The following is a 22760-nucleotide window of genomic DNA, read 5'->3' as shown; positions in this document are numbered from 1 at the left end:
CATGCAGGACCCACAGGCTCAGCCTCCTCCACACGTGCCAGACGAGCGGCAACCCCACCGCCAAGACGGACAAGGCCCCTCCGGGCTCCGCTGCTCAGGAGCCTGCGACGACCCGGTACGACGGCACCAACAGGAGCAAGTAAGAGCAAGACCAAAACTAACAACACTTCAGCCACTTGGAAAATCTGAAATTCTCCGCGACAACTCCCAGGGCAGAGCTCACACCCAAAACCTCTCCTGCAACCAACCCAGGTCCAAACCCACTGGGACACAAAGAAAGCTAAACCTTTAGCTACAGAGATTAAAAAATAAGGAAGACATATAAATGAAACCCTCAATTCAAAAAGTAACAACGAAACAAACGTCTTAAATTTGAATTTTAAAAAGTAGCAATACATGGTTCACTCTCCAAAAATAAAAAATAAATAAATAAATAAATAAAAAGTAGCAATACATAAGAAAAAAAACAGTCAAACTGATAAATCAGTAACTATCCCTTTGGTAACTCTAGCAAAGGAGTTAAAGGACTAGCCAGCCTAATTTAAACACTTCCTTTAAAAAAAAAAAAAAAGATTTTATGTATTTATTCATGAGAGACACACAGAGAGAGAGGCAGAGACACAGGCAGAGGGAGAAGCAGGCTCCCTGTAGGGAGTCCGATGCGGGACTCGATCCCAGGACCCAGGGGTCATGCCTGCGCTGAAGGCAGATGCTTGACCACTGAGCCACCCGGGTGTCGCTAATTTGAATACTTTTAAAAAGTCAGGATAGGGGAGGGTATTAGGTGTAATGACCAACAAAAGAATAAAACTGAAATAATACAATGTTTTCAAAACTCTGGGTGAAGATATTGATGAGATGAACGAAAGAAATGATTGATTTTTTAGTAAAATATAAGTGATCAACATTTACTCAGCAATCGACAGAAAAAGTAACCAGACCAACAATCATGTAAGAAATCAAAAGATGTTAGATTCCTCTAGGACTCACATGCGAAAGAAACTGGTCAAATTCACACATCTTTTGAGAAACATGGAAGACACAGGTTATTTTGATGCTGCTGCAGCAGAAGGAATTTTCAGAGTGTAAGAGATGAAAGAGATAAGCAGACACTTGGAGCACAAAGCACAAGGACCACTGTCCTAAGAAAACAACAAAGTCTGGATAACTGGGTGGAAAACTGACCAAGAAAATAAGCAGGCGATTCATACCAGAAACCAAATGATCTAGAAATATTAAGGAAATGCTCAACATATTTAAATTTTTAACACAACGAGATATTTACCTGATCAACAAGGCCAAGACCTAAAGGATGACACGGAGTGCCGACAGAGAGAAAGCCATCACTCCCCTGGATGTAACATAGCATATCAGTATCTTTGTTGAGATATCTGACAATACCTCAACAATTAAAATGCCCCTTCTTGGGGCACCTGCTGGGCTCATTCAGTAGAACATGCAACCCTTGATCCTGGGGTCATGAGTTCAAGCCCCACGTTGGGCAGAGACCTTATTTATCCTATTTTTTTTTTAATATTTAAATTCAATTTGCCAACATATAGTACAACACCCGGTGCTCATCATGTCACATGCCTTCCTTAATCGCATAGACCTTACTTAAAATAAATAAGTAAAATGAAAGCTTCCTTCTTGACCAAAATTCCACTCCAGGGAACTCATCCTAAAAAAATACTCCCACAAGCACAAAGACCTATGTATCAGAGAGGTTTGCTGCATCCTATGAAGGAAGGGGAGCAGCGCAAACACAGGGCAGAGGAGAGAGGAGGGGCAGACGTCCCGCTGGAGGGTGGGTGCTGGCTGCCTCTACTGGTTGCTCAGATGGGGGAGAGCTGGGCCACACTGAGCATTGGGCATTTGGAAATCAGTGCAATGTGTGCAAAAAGCTGCACTCTACACACCTCTTGAAGAGAACAATTATTATTATAATTGTATATATTTAAAAAATGAGTTGCAGAGGTGCTGGGGGGGGGGGGTCAGTTGGTTAAATACCATACTCTTTTGATTTCAGCTCAGGTCATAATCTCAGGGTCTTGGGATGGAGCCCCAGGTCGGGCTCTGTGCTCAGCAGAGAATACGCTTGAGGATTCTCTCTCTCTCCCCCTCTGCTCATGGGCACACTTGTGCACACACTCTCTCTAAAATAAATAAATAAATCTTAAAAAAAAATGAGTTGCAGAAAAACTCACATGTGGCCCCATTGTAATGTTCTGAATTAAAGTTTATACATTAAAAATCTTAATACGTTTATTAAGCTTACGTATTTCAACGCCAAAGACAGCGATGGACATACAGAAGGCGCTCAACAAATAGTAACAGGCATACAGTAAAATGGTATCTGCATTGTGAAATGTCTAACATGTTCTTTTTTTCTCAAAATGCAATTTCCTCTTTAAGTTGTAAATATCCTCTAGGCAAAAATGATGAAAACTTCATAGTCTCCAAACTAGGCATTTTGTATAATTATCCTCAAAGACACAGTTTAATTTGGGCAAGGAGAACACTACCCTACATATTTGGCTCTAACTAAATTGCTCAAATACGTTGCTGGGAAATCAAGTAATGTGTTACCTGCTGTGAATCGCACACCACCCACCCCACGCCCCCTCCACGGTACTAACGCAAAAGTATGCCTCTTTCTACCACTTTGTGGACTTCTGAGTAACTTATTTTTTCAAATCTCTGTATCTATCTTAAAAGCAAAGTGCTCATGTCTCCCTTCCTCCCCTAACGCGAGACAAAGAGACAGTGTAAGATACTGGGTACCAGTTGTCAAAATTTAATTCTGTGTAATTAAATAATTAACACATGTAGCTTCATATTAATTCCCTGGAATAATGACATTTAGATCAAGGCACTGCCAACAAGGGGACTTCTGCGGAAGAAACAAAATCAACACCGCAGGGTTCTGGGAAAGGAAGCATGCCTGCTTCCAGCCGCCACCATTCCTGACACCTGAAATGTAGGATCTCGTCCATATTCTTAGTCCAATCTCAGACTTTAAAGTGAATTAAACAAACTGACTTTCACATAAATATAAAAGAAACTATGCCCTCGAGATTAACGTAAGCCTGCAGTTCTGTTTCTGTTCTCCACTAACCCCCAAATCTAGCCAAGAAAGGGTATTTTAATCAGAAGGCTTTATCGTGATACTGAAGTCCCATCAACCAGCAGATCTTGGTTCACAGGCCTGGGTAGAAATGGTCTAAGCTCCTGAGACCCCAGAGGCACAGCCAAGAGGGGGTGACCAGCTATGGAGGCTTTAATCATTTTCGAGATAAGGGCCCACTGATGAAATCTAACTCAATGAGATGCATGCGGATTTGCAAAAGATCTCCAAGAATTTTAGGTCAGCACACCAGCACCTGGCAATCCTAACAGTGAAGGCTAACGTTTCTCTGTTAGGCAGAAATGCCCCTTCACCTGAAGGTGCACCCGCCCAAAGCACCCTTATGCTGAAACAGAAACAGATAAATAGCACTTTTTATCACAGCGGAACAAAGCAGACTCGGGCTGTGTTATTCCACCTGAATGCTAGTCGATCTTAATTTTTTTTTTTTAAGTATTGAGTTTTCTTAACACTGATACTGCTACTCACACACGAGACAGTAAATAGAACCCCAGTGTGTCTCAACAGCATTTAACTCTCAAAAGAAGCACTTCTGTGATTGATAGGACAAGAAATGGAACTTGACCCTCAGTCAAAATAATAAACTTGCTGACCTGAATGTCTGGATTTACAGGCGGGGATAATAGGGAAGCCACAAAAAAACAGGCCCAGCCCCACAATGACGAAGCAATTTAACTGTGCCTCACCTTGAAAATGTGACAAAACTGAATAAGCAAAGGAACAGCCGTGTTAGGACACCTGGGATCAACTGCAGCCTAGTCCTGCCTCCTGAAAACAAGGCCGGGTTCTGTGTCTGTGTGCGGCCCATCGCCAGTTCACCAACACAGTGGGCTCCCCCTGCACCTTTACACCTGCCAGCCTCTACCTGTGCCCCTGCTGCCCCCCCCCCAAAAAAAAAACACCCGCCAACCCTCACAGAATGGCCTGCTCTGAAGTCCCTGGGGGCTGGGACCTCACAGCCCTCTCTGCACTCACAGAGCTCCTGCTGGCACCTGGGAAGCACCCATCATACCACACACTGCTGGAATGAGGGATGTCTTCCCCTTACCCCCTTAAAAAGAAGCATCCTCTTAAAGGAGATTACTTCGCTTTCGCTTCTGAGTGAAGGACTTTGCTCTTCCTTCTGAAAAACAGCTTTTCTGAACCATTCTGGCTACCCATTTGGGGGAGTGGGAAATATGCATTTTCATGATTACTAACATTATTATATTGAAATGACCTACTGAAAAAAGGACTAATCACATATACTTGTTCCAGATCCATTCTGAAGAAAGAGTGTAGCCTTTCCAAGAGGTCTCCTAATACGAGAAAAGCACAGCATCAGCATTTTCTCAAGGCAGCACGTAGAGTGACCCCTACTCCAACTGGAGGAGGGGGGACCCTGGGGAAACCCGTGAGCTCTTCCATGAGGGGGGGCGGGGGCCATGAGCTCCTCCTCCAACAACAGGGGACGGTATGCAGAACCAGCATCTTAGTGCACCATTCTGGCCCTCAACAGAAAGAGCATTTCGTCACTAAGCCATGGCTACGGTGATGCCCAAAAAAAAATCCCACAAAACAATGAATCAGCTCTGCCCGGGTTTCCACTCCAGATATACCCTGAGCCCTAGCAGTGAATCCACCCCACGTTTTGTCCATCTGCATTTCATCCCGTGTGGTTAGCAAAACTCAGATTCTAATAAAACAGGTTTAAGTCTTACTAGGCAATATAAACACTATCTACCTAACTGAATAAAACAATTCTTACCTCTTTTCTTAAAAAAAAAAAAAAGATATTTTTTAATGTACAAAAAGGAAGAATAACCAAGTCACTCACGGGGTTTATATGCTGGATATAAAATTATCACAAGATGAGACAGAAAATGAACTCCTAGCATCCGATTCTCCTTCCATTTGCTGCCAGTCTCAGGGCCGGCAGGCTTCACCTGCTAGTCAGCCGACCCTGTAACTAGTTCGATGCACGGGGAGCCAGCTCCCTTTCTGTCACACCTGCCAAGCACCACACGCCCTCCCTCGCCGGCCCTCAGGAAAGGCCACCATCCCGTCCCACCCCCCAGATGAAGAAGTGAGGGCACACCAGCCCCAAGTCACCATGGATGCTGGGCTGGAGACCACGGGGCCCCAGTCTATGGTCCCTGCTGCTCAGGGGCAGGTCCAGGACTGACCTGCCCCTTGACATGCTGGGTCCCAGCCAGGGGCCTCGCCACAGGAGCAGGGAGACAAGCCACATAGGAGGTCATCCTCCCAGAAGCCCACCTGGGCAGACGCCAGGGAAAGACACAGGGACGCTCCGAGGGTCAGGCCCCGGCCACTTGGCCCCCCCAGCCTCCCGACCCCCCAGCACCCCGCCACTGCCAGCTCCTGGCACAGGTCTTGAGAGGGATGACAAACAAGCTTTCTTCCTTTTAATTAAACTGCTAGGATTCAACAGACATTCCCAAAGCATCTCCCCGCGATGTGTCCTTGTGGAAAAACAGCTGAGCTTTCAGAGTGAAGATCTCTGACTCACCTCAGCGACTGGCCGTGGCGGAGGGCGGGGCGTGTCATCTCACCCCCTACAGCTGCACCATCCTATACAGCAGCCAAATGGGGCTAGTCCAAATTGGGATAAGCCCTAAGTGTTAAGTACATGCCAGATTTCGAAGACTTAGTGTAAAAACAGAACAAAAAAAAAATCTCAGTAATAATTTTTATGTCATTTAAATATTCAACTAACATTTTGCCTCTCTTGGGTTGTGTAAGACGTATTAACATTATTTATCTGTTTCTCTAACCTTTTCCATGTGGTTACGAGAAACTCTAAAATGACAGATGCATCAGAATTCTATGAGGCAGCACCGTCCTGGCCATGTCAGCACACTGCGGCCTCTAGGCCAAGTCCTGTCCTGCCCACCACCTGTTTTGTCCGGCTTCTGAGCTAAGAATGTGTTTTACATTCTTAAGTGGTTGGGAAAAAACCAAAAGAAGAATAACATTTTGTGACACATAAAATCATATGAATTTCAAGTTTCAGTGTCCATAAATAAAGCTTCTTTATTTGCTGACTTGCCGTCTATGGCTGCTTCTGCGCTCCAAGGCACAGCAGCTGCAACACAGAAGGGCTGGCCTACAAAGCCCAAAATATTTAATATCTGGCCCTTTACCGAAAAAGCCCACCAACCCCCCTGCCCTGGAGTCTTATAAATACAGACCCCTAGTTTCCAAAGCTCAAGCCCCCACAGGTGGTCTTTGGCAGCACCTCGCCTTCCTCAGTCTACCTGGAGAATGGGCAAAGACTGACTGGAACCACTGGGGGCTGATGCAGGAGCTTCCCTGCTTCAAATCCTCTGACCACCCTCTAAATCTCTGTTCCCTGACAGATTACTCAAAATCTTTGTCCAGAGCAGATAGGACCACATATTGAGTCCACCACGTTCTGAGTCCCCAAGGGCTCAGGCAGCTGGTTCCCTCTCATGGGGCCTACACACTGGCTCCCCGCTCCTCTCCAGGGGTTCCTGGGTAAGCCCTGCCATCCTGAAGGTGAAGGAGCTTGGAGGGTGGAGGGATGGGTCCTCCATAAGGTGATCTCCACACTGATACAACTCCAGATGGCTCAGATCAACTCTCAAATAAATAACATACCCTTTAGCAAGCATGAGGAAAGTCATAAACTCAAGATGATACACCAAGATGATAGTCCAGCTATGGGCTTGGACCAAGTCATCTGTGTGGATCTCAGAATGCTCCTGGGGGAACGGGGAGCCAAAAGGACTCCTTAGCTCCTGCTACAAATACCAAATGATACCCATAAGGAACGTGGGCCACCACCTTGCTCATCGTGGTCATGTGATCAATGTTTGTAGAAAGGAAATGAGCCTTAACAGAGCACTTATGAGCTATTTATTTGGGGGCTGCCTATTTAGGCATTCACCAAATTTGATTCAAGTCTCTAAGAAGACATTAGTAATAAAAATTAAACTTCTCTAATATAATGGGAAACTGTAATGCTCAGTAACTTGGATCATATTTTCTTCTTTTCTTTTTTTTTTTTTTTTTTTTTGGATATATTCTCATGGTGATTCAAAACCCAGCTCTCGGTGCTTTGGACTTTGTTATTAGGCCATTGGTTCTTTGTAAAATGGTCACTATGAGAATAACCTTTCCAAAGTCACTATGCATTGGCCATAAGAATATCAATGAAGGCACTGCCTACCTTTAAAAAAAAGTTATCTGTATAAAAACAGCCAATATGAGAATCTATGTAAAAAGTTTCCTTTAGTGTCAACACTAAAAGAGGCTTTCCTTCCACAGAACTGGTGAGTTTTGCCCCTGTCATCAATTCAACAAATCAATGGTATGTTTCACTCTTTGTTTTAAAGAGCTACCAAAAAAGCTCCAATTCTAAATTTTGGTTGAAGTATACCCACTGGAAATGACCACTGTGATCTGGATATATAATCCTATTTTCTCCTTGTCACACAGTCTATTATTTCATTTCCTTGTTCTTGATTTCTATTAATGTTTCACTATATATTTAACGTGTGACCTCAGGTACACCTCATCCTATTTATGGAATGAGATGGGTACAAACCAGCAAACTCTTACTACTAACATACAAATAACAAAACTTCAATTACCAGATACTCAAATGAGCCTATATTCTCTTTATGGAGGATTGTCGATAAGGTAGAACACTGATCAAACAAATCTATGCAATTCTGAGTTTATGCTGGACTTAATATAGTTTTTTGTTTTTGTTTTTGTTTTTATTTCTAGAAAGGCAGCAAACTACCTAGGATGTATATAGTTTTTGATAACCAATGAAAAAGTACTCGGTATTATCTTCTTCAGAAAAGGAAAAACAGATTCTAAACTGAGGTCTCAATTTACTGATTTTTTTTTTTTTCCCTCTGAAGTGAAAACCTAGAATGTCAGCCCTTTTTGCTCACCTGGAGGATGCAAAAGGGGGTAGGCTTTCTGAGCAGCTCTTGCATAATGAAGCAAAATTCATTGTGTTCTGGCCCGGCTCCCAATTTAACCAAGGCAGGCAGAGGGCTGGAGCCCTGTTCACATACTGGTCAGGCTGCCAGAGTCCCTCCAGCAACCAGCCAGTGCAATGGGCTGCTCTGTGGCCTCACGCCTCAGTGCCATGGGAGAAAGAACAGGGGAACGAATGTGTCCCTGTGCTTGGCTCGCTCCTGTGCCCACCTTCCTTCCTCTCAGCTGCCATGCTGTCCACATGCACCAAGGATGCCGCTGCAGGAAAGGTGCCCACCACCCCCTACCCTGTTCCAGCCAACAGCTCCCTTCCTGGGTCTGGGTCCTCCTCTGTCCTACCTCTCAGAGCACCTAGCATATTCTCCATCAACACCCTTACACACCATCGTCCACTGCCGTTTAGGACCACATGCCCACAAGAAGCCACAATTACCATTCATCTTCTCTGATCCCTTTCCCTGAAATTTTTGGTGGCTTTTTTTTTCTTTTATGGGTTTTCTATCTCGTGCTAGTCATTTACTTTCTATGGTTACTATCTGATTAAAAAGGGATGTTATTATTGGTGCTACCATTGGGTTTCCCAAGAAAATCTATATCCTGGCCCCGTGCTGAGCTGGAAATCTGTGCAAACAGCTGCTAGGTGTTTGGTGATCTGGGCTTCCCTCCTTGTCTGAGCTCCGCAATGCTGCAGGGACCTTGGAATGGGATGACCCGTCCGGTTCTCACACTAACACGATATCCCCACTGAGAGAGGCAAACATTTAGCCCACATTTTTTTCTTCTCTCTGGAGCTCGTGCTGAGCATCAGAAGGTAAAACTAAAGTGGAGCATTATACTACCCACAGTCCTAAACACCCCGTCACTTGCCAGGTCTACACTCTGCAGTGCTAAATGAACCGCCGACAAAGTCACCTTGACGGTGGGCTTTCACCCACCTCCCCTCGCTGGGTAGCCTCTGGCATGTGTCGAGACTGGGAATCCAGAAACCTGTTTGAGCTCTGCTCTGTAGCCGTGGCCCTGGCTGAATCACTAAATCCATCTGTGTTTCAGGTCCTGTAAACCGTCAGGATTCACCCCAAACCATCTCTAAGTTTCCTACCAGCTATAACACAAAGAGAACCCTCAACATGAACCTTCTAAAACCAAGTTCAAAGAAAAATAACATATATTTACAAAGAAAGGCAAATTGTCACAAAAATAAATGTTGTCCTTCACGGTCATTCTATGGAACTGATTTAACGCTCTTCACTGATAGGAAACTCATACCCTGGAGTAACAAGCCACACCGGCTCTGCCCCAGCCAGGAAGGTCCAGCTTCGGAAACCACCGCCCTGCTCGCTTCTAAAAGCTGCCCTTGTGGCTCAGAAGAGCTGACACACTCTCCAAAATGGTCTATTACTCCCACGGACAGTTGGAGACCTCATGTAATGACTGCTTCAAATGCACGCTGACAACTGCCCCTCTACCGTTTGCAGCCAAACACCACACACGGACTGTAAATCATCTCCCGTGGGCAAACAGAATCCCAAATCCTAACTGCAGTCACTTCCGTTTTTAATCAATTCCTACAGATACTTAAATATGCGCAGCTATTATAAAAATTAACCTTCCCTCCTAAAGTTCAGAATCCAAGCAGCCCATGTGATCTGTCATCAATCTAGAACACAACTGAGAAGCCAATCTTTCTGTGAAACCATTAACAGATTCTGCTTTTCTGTCACCAGGGTAATTTACTGAGGCCAATTTTAATCCTGCCACTAAACCACTAATCCCATGACTCTACAGTCCCCAAGTTTACGTTGCTATGGCAAGTACTTTTACATGAGGAATTCACTTATTTACCACCAGTCATGTTTTTTAAGTTGGCTCTAGGAATAAGATCATCTTCCTCGCCTCTTACTTTAAAAAGTAAAAAGCCATTTTTGGAATAAGGACACCCCTCGAACACCTGGGCTGCGCTGTACTCATCACAATAACACTAATGTAAATTACGCATGGTGTTACTCAAAGGGACAAATTATCGTCATTATGCTAATGGTCACGCTAAAGACATGAAAAGCTTTGGTGTGATGAATCTCAATCTGGTGGGAATATGATTATCAAATGTGAATGATGATATTTTCTCAAACTGGCATAAAAATGTTCTCTCCATGTCACTGATAATGTCAATATAAATTATGCATCACCAAAAGCAGCGTTCGTGCACGCCGCTGACATGCTATGAAGCGACACCCAGGCCCACCTTCCTATCCACAGATGCCCTGCTCTGAAGGCACACACACACACACACACACACACACACACACACGAATGAGTATAAATGTGTTTACTTCTTCCCTTAAAACAGGAAAAACAGTCTGATTAAAGCTAATGAGACAGATTGAACGAGAAGGGCACCGAAAGACGCGTGAGCTCTGGTGGCAAGGCCACAGCCGTACAGGATGTTAACAATGGAAGCATAATCTTCCATGCTGTTCCCTCTTCATAAATTCCCGGGATGTCGCCTTAGCAGCCACTCTGGTGAATTAAACACAAGACTCTCCAAAAATTCAAAAGCAGTATCTGTAAACAAAACAAATCACTAAGTGAAAGCATCCCGCTCTGCCTCTGGATAATTCCAGAATAGCACCACAAAAGTTTAAACTGTGAAACCAGATTGTCCATCTGTTCATTGATTAGACCATCCACTAAAAAAAAAAAAAAAAAAAAAAAAGGGGGGGGGGGGACATTTTTTAGGTCTAGCTTAAAATCACTGAAATAATCAGGAACTAAACAGGGAGTAGCAGACCTTTTGCAACCCACAGAAGTTTTAACTACTCCCCCTGGGCTCTGGATTTCCCTGAATTAACACAGTCAACATTTAACATCAAACTATTTCCCACAAAAACGATTTCAGAAAGAAACAAGTGACACTTGCTCACTACCCCTACTCATCAATCGAACAGGAAGCTGCTTAAGCCACGAGCAGTCTCTCTGCACCACTCTGGATGCAGCCTTCACTGTACCAAATTTCAAAGAACGTTCTCGAATGCTGAAATCAATCAATGCCTAACACCGTGCCAAGTCAGCTCAAGTAATATAGGTTAAATAGTGCCATATGGCAAAGACAGACACATGTTGCCCTTTCCTGAAACAAAGAAAAAAATTCCTAAACAAATATCCTTTATCTTTAATACAGGAAAAGCTGAAGACAGGGGTTTCCAAGTGTTCCTAAATAATGCTGAAAATCCTACTTTAATTCTTAGCCGTTGGGGAAAAACTATAGAATTTTAACAGAGAACCTCAATTTTTCATAGTCTCTCTTTAACTACGTCCTAAAAGCTAACACCACATGTTAGCCTAAGCTCACCATCCCCTAAATGAGCAAGAAAATAACAGGACAGCTGTATCCAAAGTCTGAGCTGACATCAGCAACTCCCCGGGGTGCCAGATCCGCCAGAGACCAGCCTACCTGCTTCTGGAGGAATAACACGCCAGATTAATTTTGTCTTAAAATAAAATATATTAAAAATCTAACCTGTGTTCAGCACTCCACTGAGGAACTGTCTGAAATTCATAATCACATAGAATACCTACGCCTGAAATTTCGATTAAACAACTTGATTAAATTCTTGACCAAATACACACACACACACACAAAGAAAAAAATCTACCAGAATGAACTCATATTTGAAATAAACAGTAAAATGTATCTAAACCCAATAGAGTTTCTAAAGGATTTATTTTTTTTACTCTCCTGTGTGGGATTTTATTCCTTACTTTACATATATTTACATGTTTACGTTCTCAGAGTAGTTGCATTTCTAATTACTCCTGCTTTGTGATTTTTCAGTACCAGTGGAATTGAAGAATAAATGCCAGATCTTCTTGGAAAACTACTTTTAAGGAATGTTGAGAGCCACAAAATTACACTTCTTTACAATTCGAATGTATGCCGCTGGAAAACATCTCATTCTGGACATAAATATGACAGCCAGTTCCAGCTTTGGAAAGAAAAGCTTCAGCTGTTCAAATCACACGTAGCCAGATGCAAGGGATAAGAAATACACAAAACAGACAGTTGCAACTGCTAATTTTTACCAGTCCATCTAAAATATACTTGATACACCTTAGTGGGGGGTACACATTTTAAATACAAGCCATGCATTCATAGGGCCTGTATACGCACTCTCCCGTAGCTATTAAAGTCATACCCCTAAAATAGTCCCCTGTCAAAGAAAATTAGCTTTAAAATAAACATGCATTTTAAAGAACTAGAGGAGACATTTTAAATCCATGGTGAAAGTTTTTCTTTATTCTTCTCATATGGTTAATCTTATTAATAAATTTTCTATAAATAAACATTTGATGTGAGTCCTTTCTTAAAATGGGTTTGTGACACGTCACCAATATTCCTGAAAACTCTAAGATAGTCCCAGCTAGAGTCCGATGATAAAGAGGGTATCACCCCTACCCCCCTTGCTCATAGCTCACTCTCACTGCTCTAGTGAGAAAGGCAAGGGAAGGTCCCCCCACCACCACCACCCCAAACTCACTTGTTTCTAGGGACCAGTGAGAAGTGAGAACAAAGCTTGAATCAGAAAAATGTTGTCACCCTCGTGGCCCTGAGACACACTCAGACCCATAACAGGCCGCTGCCAATACACTGTTGGCTGTTGTCCATCGGGTAGAAAGGTTGGTGGTGACAGCCCCAGAGGGAGGCTAGGATAGGAGGAAGAAGAGGGTCACAGTCACACCGGTTGGCCCCTACCACCAGTTAGAGCCAAGCCAAACACAGAGCAAGAGCTGAATAATCGCTAGTATCCAAACTCCTGGGCAAACTGAATGGCAGCCCATGGATGCCTATCGGTGGTCTACACTGACACCTGCTTTACACCCACACCTTTGTAGACGCTCCACCCTGCTATCGATCCCTGTAACACACGTGGAGATGCCGTCCAACCACCACCTGATCAGACCTGAGAACCACCCACATCCCAACTGTGCACTTCAGCTGAAAACACAAACCCAAAAGGCACATAGTTCCCCATGCAGAGAGTCACGGTCTGGGAGCCAAAGACAGTAACACAATCACCCTGCACGTTTGGACATCAGTGACTCGGGAAGCAAGGGTCAAAGGTGCCAAGTGGTAAGCAACCCACAGAAGGTCTAAGTCCCAGGTGCCAGTTCAGCAGTCAGTTCAAGTACAAAACAGTCCACTGGGGGGTCGAGCACTCAGCTCAGCGAGGGTGGCACACACCCCTAGCTTTCTCTGGACCACAGCCACTAAGAGAAGAGCTAATTAAACTTTTCCCACAGCCTCTAGAACTTTTGAGGGGGAGGGGGTAGGGCAGCAAAGAGATGCATTTCTGAAAGAACTACTTGATCTTGTCAGAAGAGCTCCATCCAAGCTCTAAAACACATAAACATTTACAGCAAGTGAGATGTCTGCTTTTGAGGGAGGAATGTTACGTCTATATTCAAATATTTATAATGCAGATATGTAATCAAATGAATGTAACTTTCTTTTGCTTTCTTACATTATTTCTCTTACTTCAGCCTCAGTCCATGCCCTTGAGAAAGTCTGGATGTCTCCAGCTAAATCTGGCCTTCAAACACCGAAGAAAAAGTTCGGTTTCCTTCACCTTTCATACAGATGATTTATTCAGTTAGAAATCTGGTTGCAAGCAAAACACCACTTTTAATGATATAATTAACACTTGCCCTCTTCTCCAAGGTTGAAAAAGGAATAAAATAATGTCATGTGTTGAACACTGAAAACACACAGATTATAAAAAGAAAACGCAGGCATTTGGACAAAGCTCCTTCGAGCTCAAGGAAAGCAGTACTCTACCCCAGTGTCCTATTCCTAGGACATTAAGGTATAATGCACTTGAAACTCTACACACCATCTCCAGCCAGACTTAAAGCCACTCCCACATAACGCCTGTTTAAAAGATTCCTTCTGGTAAATTACAAAGAGGACCAATAGTTACCCTGGAAAACGAATACATAAAAATCCACAACAACCCATTAAACTGAGTGCTGGTTTTTCAAGAACAGCCCATGACTAAAACTCTATTCAACTTCCTAGGTCACATTACCACTTTTCCCTATTTGGTAAGACTGAAACCGTCTGGGAGAGCATACCTCATTCTAAAGTATTCTCTAAAGAAGTCTCTTTCCTTCTTCACATGACTTTCGCTGCACAACATCCACATCGAATGTGTCACCTATAAAACTCAAATATCTCCACAGAGAAGCAACTAAAGTAAATGAAGGTGACGTTTGATCTACAGAAATGGAAACAATAGGCTTTTCCCATGGACTGGCTCTTACTCTCCTCCCTCCATGAGGGTCTCTGGGACAACATTTTACAAAGTTAGACAGGTAGGACTTCAAAGTCCCAGGAAAACTTTAATCTCTAAATTGGCCAGTCACCTTTAAAGGTTGTTTACCAATGACAATGGGATTAACACCAATCATGTAAGCTATACTCACCGGTGATTAACACCAGTTACACAACAAAGTTAAAAGTTCTTCATCTGGTGTGTCTTGGTATTTAGAAAGACGATTCTGACCAACAAAAGCTTTCAGAAATAAAAATAAGCAAAGCTTCTCTCCCCCCACCCCCCCACTGCTGAATACTGTACCTACCAAATGCCCTGCTTTGCTGCTTTGTTTCATTTTAGAGAGGCATTCCCACTCCTCTGGGTTAGTTTTATTACACATCCCTTGGGACTGTTATTTTTTTTAGAATGTTAATGTGCCCTCCATGTTTCAGTATATTCAAATGAGCTAATTGAAGAAAACAAGGTCCTACTAATGAACTAAGAAAAATACGAGACTGATTCGCTTGTGTCTGAGCCCATGAAAATTCTCATTTCATGAGCAAAGTCCTTGAGGCTTGCTCAGGGCTGCAGCTCGCTGGGCCCGTCCAAGATGGCTTGGGAGCCCGCTGAAACCAAAGACGTCCGGCTCGGATAACCAGCTCTCAGACCCAGGATGCAGGCCAGCGAGCTCCACTAGGGCTCCCCAATTTCACCAAGAGGGGGAAGCAAGGTCCCAATCATGCACAGCAGAGGCATGCGGTATATTTAATTCTAGCGGGTCTGTGTCAACATAAATAGCACAGCTATTTTGACGCCACAATCGAAGAATGTAAGAGAAATTGAAGGAGGAACAAACAAATGATAAAGTGAGCTTTTCTACGCGGCAGCAGAAAGTATCCTATCAAATAGCAGGCATGCCTGGCTCCTTAAAGTAGCACTTACATTCCTAAACCAAAATACTCCAATCATATTAATAGGGAGGCTTAAAAAATAATCTGGAGAGGATCCTGCTGGGGGAACATCCAGCCTCGCTTCCACTCGGGTTAGTACTCCCAAGGCATCTCAGCGCTCGGGCACAGGACGGAGGGCCACCGGTTTCTAAACCATCTGTACCCAGGACTGCAGGCTCCGTGGCAGGTTCAGGAGGCAAATGCGTTTCCGAGGCGTGTTTAATTAAGACCCCCGTCTAAAGTTCCTTTTGTGGCTTGCCTTGGGTCCCGCTGCCCCCGCCCTTTGTTGCGTGGTGGACCCCGCCGGCAGGCCGGGCCCCACGCCCTCGGGCACCTCTGGGCTCCCAGGACCGGCCCCCGCGTCCACGCGGGCCGCTAGCCGCCGGCACGGAAAGAGGCCACGCAGGCAGGGCGCCACACCCACGCGCGGCAGCCCCTCGCGGGGACCGCCCCAGGGCGCCCAGCGCCACCCACCCGCCGCCGCGCGGGGCCCGGCCGGGGCCGGATCAGGTGCGAATACTTATGTAATCGTCCTCGTGGGCCACGCCTTTCCCACCGCCCCACCTCCGCCAGAACAAAGTGAAGTTTAAAATAGAAACCAATTACCTGGCCGCCGCCGCGCCTCGGCCCCCGGAGCGCGGCCCGCGCCCGAGCCCCCGCCCCCCGCCCCCCGCCCCGCGGAGACCCCCGCCCCGGCCAGACCCCCCAGACCCCCCCCCCACACACACACACACACCCAGGCCAGGCGCCCCCTCCCCGCCCCCGCCCCGCCGAGACCCCCGCCCGGGCCAGGCCCCCCCTCCCCGCCCCCGCCCCGCGCAGACCCCCGCCCCGGCCCGGCCCCCCCACCCCGCCCGCCCCCTCCGCGGCCAGTCCCCCGGCCCGCACGGACCCCCGCCTTTGTTACGGTGCGAAGTTGGGCCGTGGGTCCCCGTCTCTTTCACTTCTTGGGTTACAGTGCAGGCGAGTGACGTCCGCTCCACATGACGGGGGCGGGGGGCGGGCGCCGGGGGGCGGGGGGCGGGGGGCGGGCCGGGCCCTCCCCCACCGCCGGCCCTGCCCGCCCCGCCCACGGCCCGCCCCCCGGCAGCCCGGCAGCCCGCGGCCCCCGCCCCGCCCCGCCCCCGCCCCGGGGCGGGCAGGTAAATCCCCCCGCCCCCGCCCCCGCCCCCGCCCCCGCCCCGCCCCCCGCGGCGCCCGGGGCCCCGCGCCGCCCTCTCCGAGGTACGGAAATAGGAATGATTTAATCCGCGACACCCCCCTGCTGCCCATCCTCAATCCGCGAGTCCACGGAGGTGGGGGCGGGGGGCGCAGAACCCGGTCGAACTCCGGGCTGGGGGCCGAACACGGCCGCAGCGGGACGACCGGGTTCGGGCGCTACTTCGTGACTGAGCGAGGTTCTTGCAGGGGTACGACGGGGGGTCGCCCACGGACCCTCGGCGTGACCCCGGGGCGCCCGGACACACGCCGCGTGGACTAGGGCGGGGCGCGGCGTCCCTCCCAGGGGTCTCCCCGGAGGGTTCTGCGGGGAAGGGGCCGTCCCACGTGGGTTCTTAACCCGTCCGGGCGGCGGCAGCATCCATCCCGGCATCTACGACACCGCAAGGGAGATGCTCCGGGGCCAGGTCCGGTCCCCACGCGTCCACACAGCTCTACCGGGATTCCCGGGGAAGCGGGGGCCGGAGGAGGCCGGGGCGAGCCGCGGGGCGGCCCGTGGCGCCTCCGCCCCTGAATGCGCCCATTGTGCGGTGGACACCAGGCAGGCGCTCCGCACTCCGGGCTCGGGCGGCCCAGAACTTCCACTGACCCTGAGCGGCTCACATTCTAGAATTTGCCATGGACTAAGTATGAACTTTCGGCGAGACAATAAAATACGAAGTTGTAAGGTTCGTGCTGTCCTTCACTTTTCTGCGGAATTCACGCCCATTTCAGCAGTCCCCGTTCTTTGTACGCTGTGCGCCTGGCGGGTGGGCTCCCCGCCACCCGGACCCCACGCGCGAGAGGGCGCGCCTGTCGCGTGGGAAAGACACGGAGGGAACTGCACGTTTCGATTCCCCGGCTGCTGAGAAGCATAATCATATCACTCCTCTTTTCTTCCCCTTCTGCAGGTTTCGACTTGAATCCGAAAGCACCTCCAAGCGCCCAATCTTTGCAGGAGAACACTCGGGGGAGGCAGGATCTCCATGGGGACTGCCGAGCACCCCTCTAGCTGCCCAGACGCAGGGAACCGCTTGCCCGCGTCTGGGGCGCAGAGCTGTGCACATCAGGAACCCCGCGGATGCGCGGGGCTGGTCGCACTCAACAGTGTGCACACACATGGGCGCGTGCACGCGCGCGCGCACACTCACGCTCCAAATTACCTCCGGGATGGAGAAAGCCGCTGCGGATTGGCCGGCAGAGCCATCACTCACGCCCAGGGGCAGGGAGACTTTGCGAGGCTGTTTCCTTTTTTTTTTTTTTTTTTTTTTTTTTCCTCCTTCCCTCCCTACTGTTTCATTTAATGGTAAAACAACAGCAGAGCCCTGAAAGTTAGCCATCTGCGCCGAGAGTTTGCTTTCTTTAACGACGGGGGCGTCAGACAATATCCATTTAAATATATTTTGTACTTCCACAATGGATGAAAAGGGAAATTAGCAATCCCTGGTGGGGGCGGAGAGGGAGCGAGGGGTGAGGAGGAGGGGGTCATCCGGAGGGGTGGACGCAGTGGGAAGAGTTGTTCTCAACGCCCAAAAAAGACTTTGACCTTTATTGATCTCGAAATTAAAAAATGTTTTTCACGGATCAGATTATAACAAACGCTGGTCCTCATTTATGAACTCATGATTTTAATTTTTTTATTTAAGCATGCGCCAGCAATTGTGTTTCCTTAAGAAAGAACTGACCTATTTTTGGCTGGAGATAAACGATCATGTTAACAGATGTTAATCTTGTAATCTGTTTTTCCTGTAAGCACTTTACATACCCGGGATTCAGACCTTAAAAATAACATCTTTTCCAAAAAGACCTGACGTCACAATTCACTCCCTGAAAAATCACCCCCCCTCCAGTTTTTTTCCTCTGCAATGATTTCAAAGACATTAAATCTTTTTCACTTTATAAATGCTGATTTGTTCTGCCTCAACTCCCACAGGCTTCTATTTGCATTTCAAATTCCACAGGTTACACCAGTCGCCTTTTCAAAAAATGTAAACCAACAATGAAGCAGCAAATGGCTTTTTGTGCATCTGGATTAAATGAGGCACAGAATGAATATATTTAAAAAGAGGGCTGAGCAAGTTGATCTTTGCACACCCGGAGACCAAGTAATTCTTTATCAGTCAGCCAGCAGCATGAGTAAGATGCAGACACATAAACCCCTGAAGCTCCTGGTCTGATCCCGGTCTGCTGCGGGGAGCTTATTAAGGCGGATAATAAATGAGGCTGACTTACAGACCCACATTTTCGGGTAAAAGGCTGGGTCTCCCTGGTCCCTAATGGCAAGCCTCCACTGGCTTCCCTGCCCACCACCACCGATTGTCACCGCACACCAACCTCCTGCATAAACCGCTGTTTTAAATACCCAACTCGGCTGGCGTTTAACGAACTTATTCATACAAAGTTTCTTTAAAACTTGACGAGGCGGTTTATTCTAAATACTGATGGTAACTATTCCGTCTGTTAGTTCTCCCTGGAAATGGCAGACCAGGCGCATTTCCAACCCCCCCTCCCCATCACACACGCCCCACAGCATTCTTCCTTTCTCGTAGACACCCGGGTGTGTACCGCGATGGAGCCCTCCCCCCCTCACCCCCACTCCGACCCCCGCCAGGCTGGGTGCGTCTGCGAGGAGTCCCTGCCACCCCGACCCCTCTCCCCACCCCTCCCGGTCACAGAGGGGACCATCGCCCCCTGCCCCCACCCGGCCCTAACTTCCCTCCCGGGCGCACTCACTTCTGTAATGTTAGGGTCACTTAGACGCTCCCAGCTAATGGGCATGCGGCCAGGGGAGGGGGAGGCCCAACACCCACCCCACACACACACACACACACACACACACGCCGACACGTACCCGGGGCAGCAGCGCTCCGTGCCCACGGGCATCGATCCCATCAGCCAAACCCTTAATAATTGAAGCGGCTCCTCGGGTCCCGCAGCCCCATCACCCACCTTCATTAGCTGGAGCGTTTTACTTTAAAGTAAGGCAATTTGCTCTTTGTCTCCTAATGGATGGAGAGCGCATCCGAGCTCCCCTCCTCCCGCGTCGCCTTTGACGAAGTGTACAAAGCCTGAGCCTCTTCCGCGCTCCCACCCGGCCCCCACCCCGCCCCTCCACTGCGGTAAAAACCACCTCCCGGCGCTCGCCTCGCCGCCCGAAGTTGCATCTTCCCTCTCCTGGAATTGCCGAGCCGAGCAACTACCCACAGGGCAGCCGAGCCGCCCTCCCGGCGCCCCGGGGCCCCTCCCCGCCCCCCGCCCCCGCGGCGCACCCCGGGGTCCCCCCTTCCGCACTGCCAGGCCAGGGGCCCCGCGCCCGCGCCCCCTGCGGGCCCCGCGGCGCCCCCCTCCCACCCTCCCGGCCCCTACCTTGGCGGGAGGCGGCGGGCCCGGGAAGGAGGACGCGCACGCCCCGCGCCTCTGAAGGTGAAGCCTAGCGCCCGAGGCGCGGAGCCGAGCGCTGCACTAGACCGACCGCGCCAGCTGCGCCCGGGCGCGGGGGACGCGCGAGGGCGCGCGGGGCCCGCCACGCGCCCGGCCCCCTCCCCGCGCCGCCCGGGCTCGCCCGGGACGCGCCCGCCCCGCGGGGACCCCGGCGCCGTCCGGGCTCTGGGGGCTGCGCGGCGGGGGGAGGGGGCCGGGCCCCCGCGGCCGGGCGCAGGCCCGAGGCTTCCCCCAGCCACGGAATGGTCTGCCCTGTAGGAAACGCACACGCTCCACTATTGTCTCATCAGCACAAAGTTCTACCACACTGCGGGCAAAGTCTGGAGGCTCGCGATGACTCAGACACAGATAATTCTTCCCCTAATAGCACTGAATCACGGCCCCAGCGGCTAGTGGTCGCCCCTTCCTCGCCGGGGCTCCGGCTGCCGCAGACCCAGTGCCGGGAAGCTGTTCACGCGCGCACACGGACACACACGCACGCATCCATACGTGCAGACGTGCTGGGATGCGTTTGCGGCCGGCTCGGGCACCTGAGCACGAGCCGCGAGGCCACGTCTCCGCGTGGGTATCCTGCGGGTGGTCCCAGACGCGTGTGCACTGCACCCGCCTCACGGCTGCGTGTCCCCGAACTTCCTGGTAAAACGTGTTGAGGATCCTCGGTAGATGAAGTCCCGACTCAAGATCAAAGTCTGGAGAGACCTCAGAAGGAGGATTCTGCTCTGTGGCAATTTAAAAAGGACTGTGGGCTTTTATTTTTATTTTTATCCTTGGGAAATTCAACTCTAATTTTTCTGTTTCCAACCATGTCTCCCCCCCCCACACACACACCCCCAGCTGCTCTCCGCGGGGCCGTAGTTAGTGGCAGCAAGTTAAGTCTGGGAATAGAAATCCCACTGTGACTCCAAGAAACAACCACGGTCCACGGGGCGGGGGGAGGGGGTGCGGCGGGGAGGGGCGGGGAGGAGGAGGGAAGGAGAAAGAGAAGGGGCGCGCCCCTGAATCAGCGATGACGCAGGCCGAGGGAGCTGGCCTGCGGAGGGGGGCACTGTCTTCTCCCACCAGGCTCCTGGCCATATTGTTCTGCTCTCCTCGTGATAACTCCGCAGTGGAGATGGATTCTGTCCAAGACACCGACGTAGTTCGGCTTCGCCATCAGCGCCGCAGGCCCGCGCTACCTTCCGCCCCGGCGATTTCTCCGGGTGCCCCAGGCTCGCTAACACTCCCTGCCGAGGCAGCTCGGGCCCTCCAACTTAGGGCATTTACAACAGAAACTACTAGGGAAGAGCTCCAAAGGGAGGAGCTTGTGCCTGCGAGCTGGCCTCTCAGACACAGAGGCCATTCTGCACGTGTGGGGTGTGTGCGTGTGTGTGTGTGTGTGTGTGTGTTGGTGGAGGAAGGGGGCAGCTAGAGGGCGGAGAACCTTTGCAGGAAGGATCCTTGAACACTAAAATGTAAGCTTCTCGGGATTAATGGTCTACACTAATTTGGATAGCAAGGCATGGTAAAAAGTCGTTGACAATTATTGCAGGTTTGGGTATGAATGCTTAAATGGGATGTATTCCTCACCAAATTTAAGTCTGATTCACAGAAAAGTATTGGACTGCCCGAAATGCCTGACAGTACCCGGTAAAAATACACAAATGAAAATATGCCCCCAATTGAACTAATGACACAGATATGAATGGCATGGCATATACAGACGTAGATAAATAGTGGCATATTAATGTTTGTGCACCCACAGAGATTAAACTATGCATACTTGGAATTTTAATAGTAGTTTTTGTCATATTTTGGACAGGATTTGAGTCAATGCTAAAAATCTATAATTATCTGCATTCTTGGGTCTATTTAAGACTAGAGTGTTGTACTAGTAACTTCCATGTGTTCAAAATTGACAAGTTAGATCAAGGAACGGTGAGTAAAACTTCCAAAACCCTCCATGTAAAATTGTGATTTCCTTGACTTGCCTCCTTTCTGTGGCCTGCTTATCACCCACATGTGATTTCACTCAGGGCGGTTCTACAATAATACTGTGCTTTTAAAAGATTTCCTTTCTCTGTTTCTCTACAGTGCCTGCAGAATCTGAGAATGTAATTTGAGAGACGGTTGAGGGTTACATTCTGGAAAAACAGCAGCTTGAGGGCCAGCAGGTTTTGTTGCTGGTGAGGGTGGCATTCGTGGCAGGCAAGATGTGTTTACATCATTTGTACACCAAGTCACTGATGGTTGTTCGTTTGTCAGTCACTATTAGCTTATTCCAGGGGCAAAAAACAAACAAACAAAAAAAGGTACAAAAATAAAATATTTAGCGAGAGTTCCCATACTACTCCTACAACATATTTAGCATTGCTAAAATTTCAAGTGTTTAATAATATCTTCAAATATTTAAAGTAGCCATGAAAGATTAAGGACACTGTTTCAGCACAAAATACAAATCCCTGAAATCCCTCAAAAGAGCTTCACCTCGTTTGAAATATTTAATTACAATATTTGGGTGGAGAACAGTTAGTGATATTAATAGAATAACAGTTGGATATATACTTGGCTATTTACAATTTTATAACAGATGATAATTCTGGTTAATGAAATAGATGGAGAAGAAAACACATTTTCTCTTGTGATTGTCTAATGAATTATTTGTTCAGCATTTGGGACTCGGCTCCTTCAAGCTAAGGAACATGGCTTTTTAATGAAACAGTGTTCAGTGGCTTGTCTGCGTAGCTTAGAAGGCAACAT

General features: G+C 48.4%; 1 protein-coding gene across 14 annotated transcripts in view; it reads right to left on the bottom strand.

The window, feature by feature from the left end:
• The window catches only part of ZNF516 (zinc finger protein 516), a 124595-nt gene extending 104530 nt beyond the window's left edge, over positions 1–20065 (bottom strand). For 5 of the 14 annotated variants that reach the window (XM_038525759.1, XM_038525760.1, XM_038525753.1 and 2 more), the window contains exon 1: positions 16279–16379. The gene's annotated coding sequence lies outside the window, so the exon portion shown is untranslated. Of the gene's footprint in view, positions 1–15378; positions 15518–15549; positions 15573–16278; positions 16401–16944; positions 17086–19532; positions 19661–19949 lie in introns of those variants that run through there. The other 9 variants (XM_038525749.1, XM_038525754.1, XM_038525755.1 and 6 more) reach the window with 9 other exon arrangements.
• Positions 20066–22760: the final 2695 nt, after the last annotated feature.

The sequence above is a fragment of the Canis lupus genome, chromosome 1 (genome assembly GCF_011100685.1).
Source record: "Canis lupus familiaris isolate Mischka breed German Shepherd chromosome 1, alternate assembly UU_Cfam_GSD_1.0, whole genome shotgun sequence".
Lineage (NCBI taxonomy): Eukaryota > Metazoa > Chordata > Mammalia > Carnivora > Canidae > Canis > Canis lupus.
This window is presented reverse-complemented; position numbering and strand designations above follow the sequence as displayed.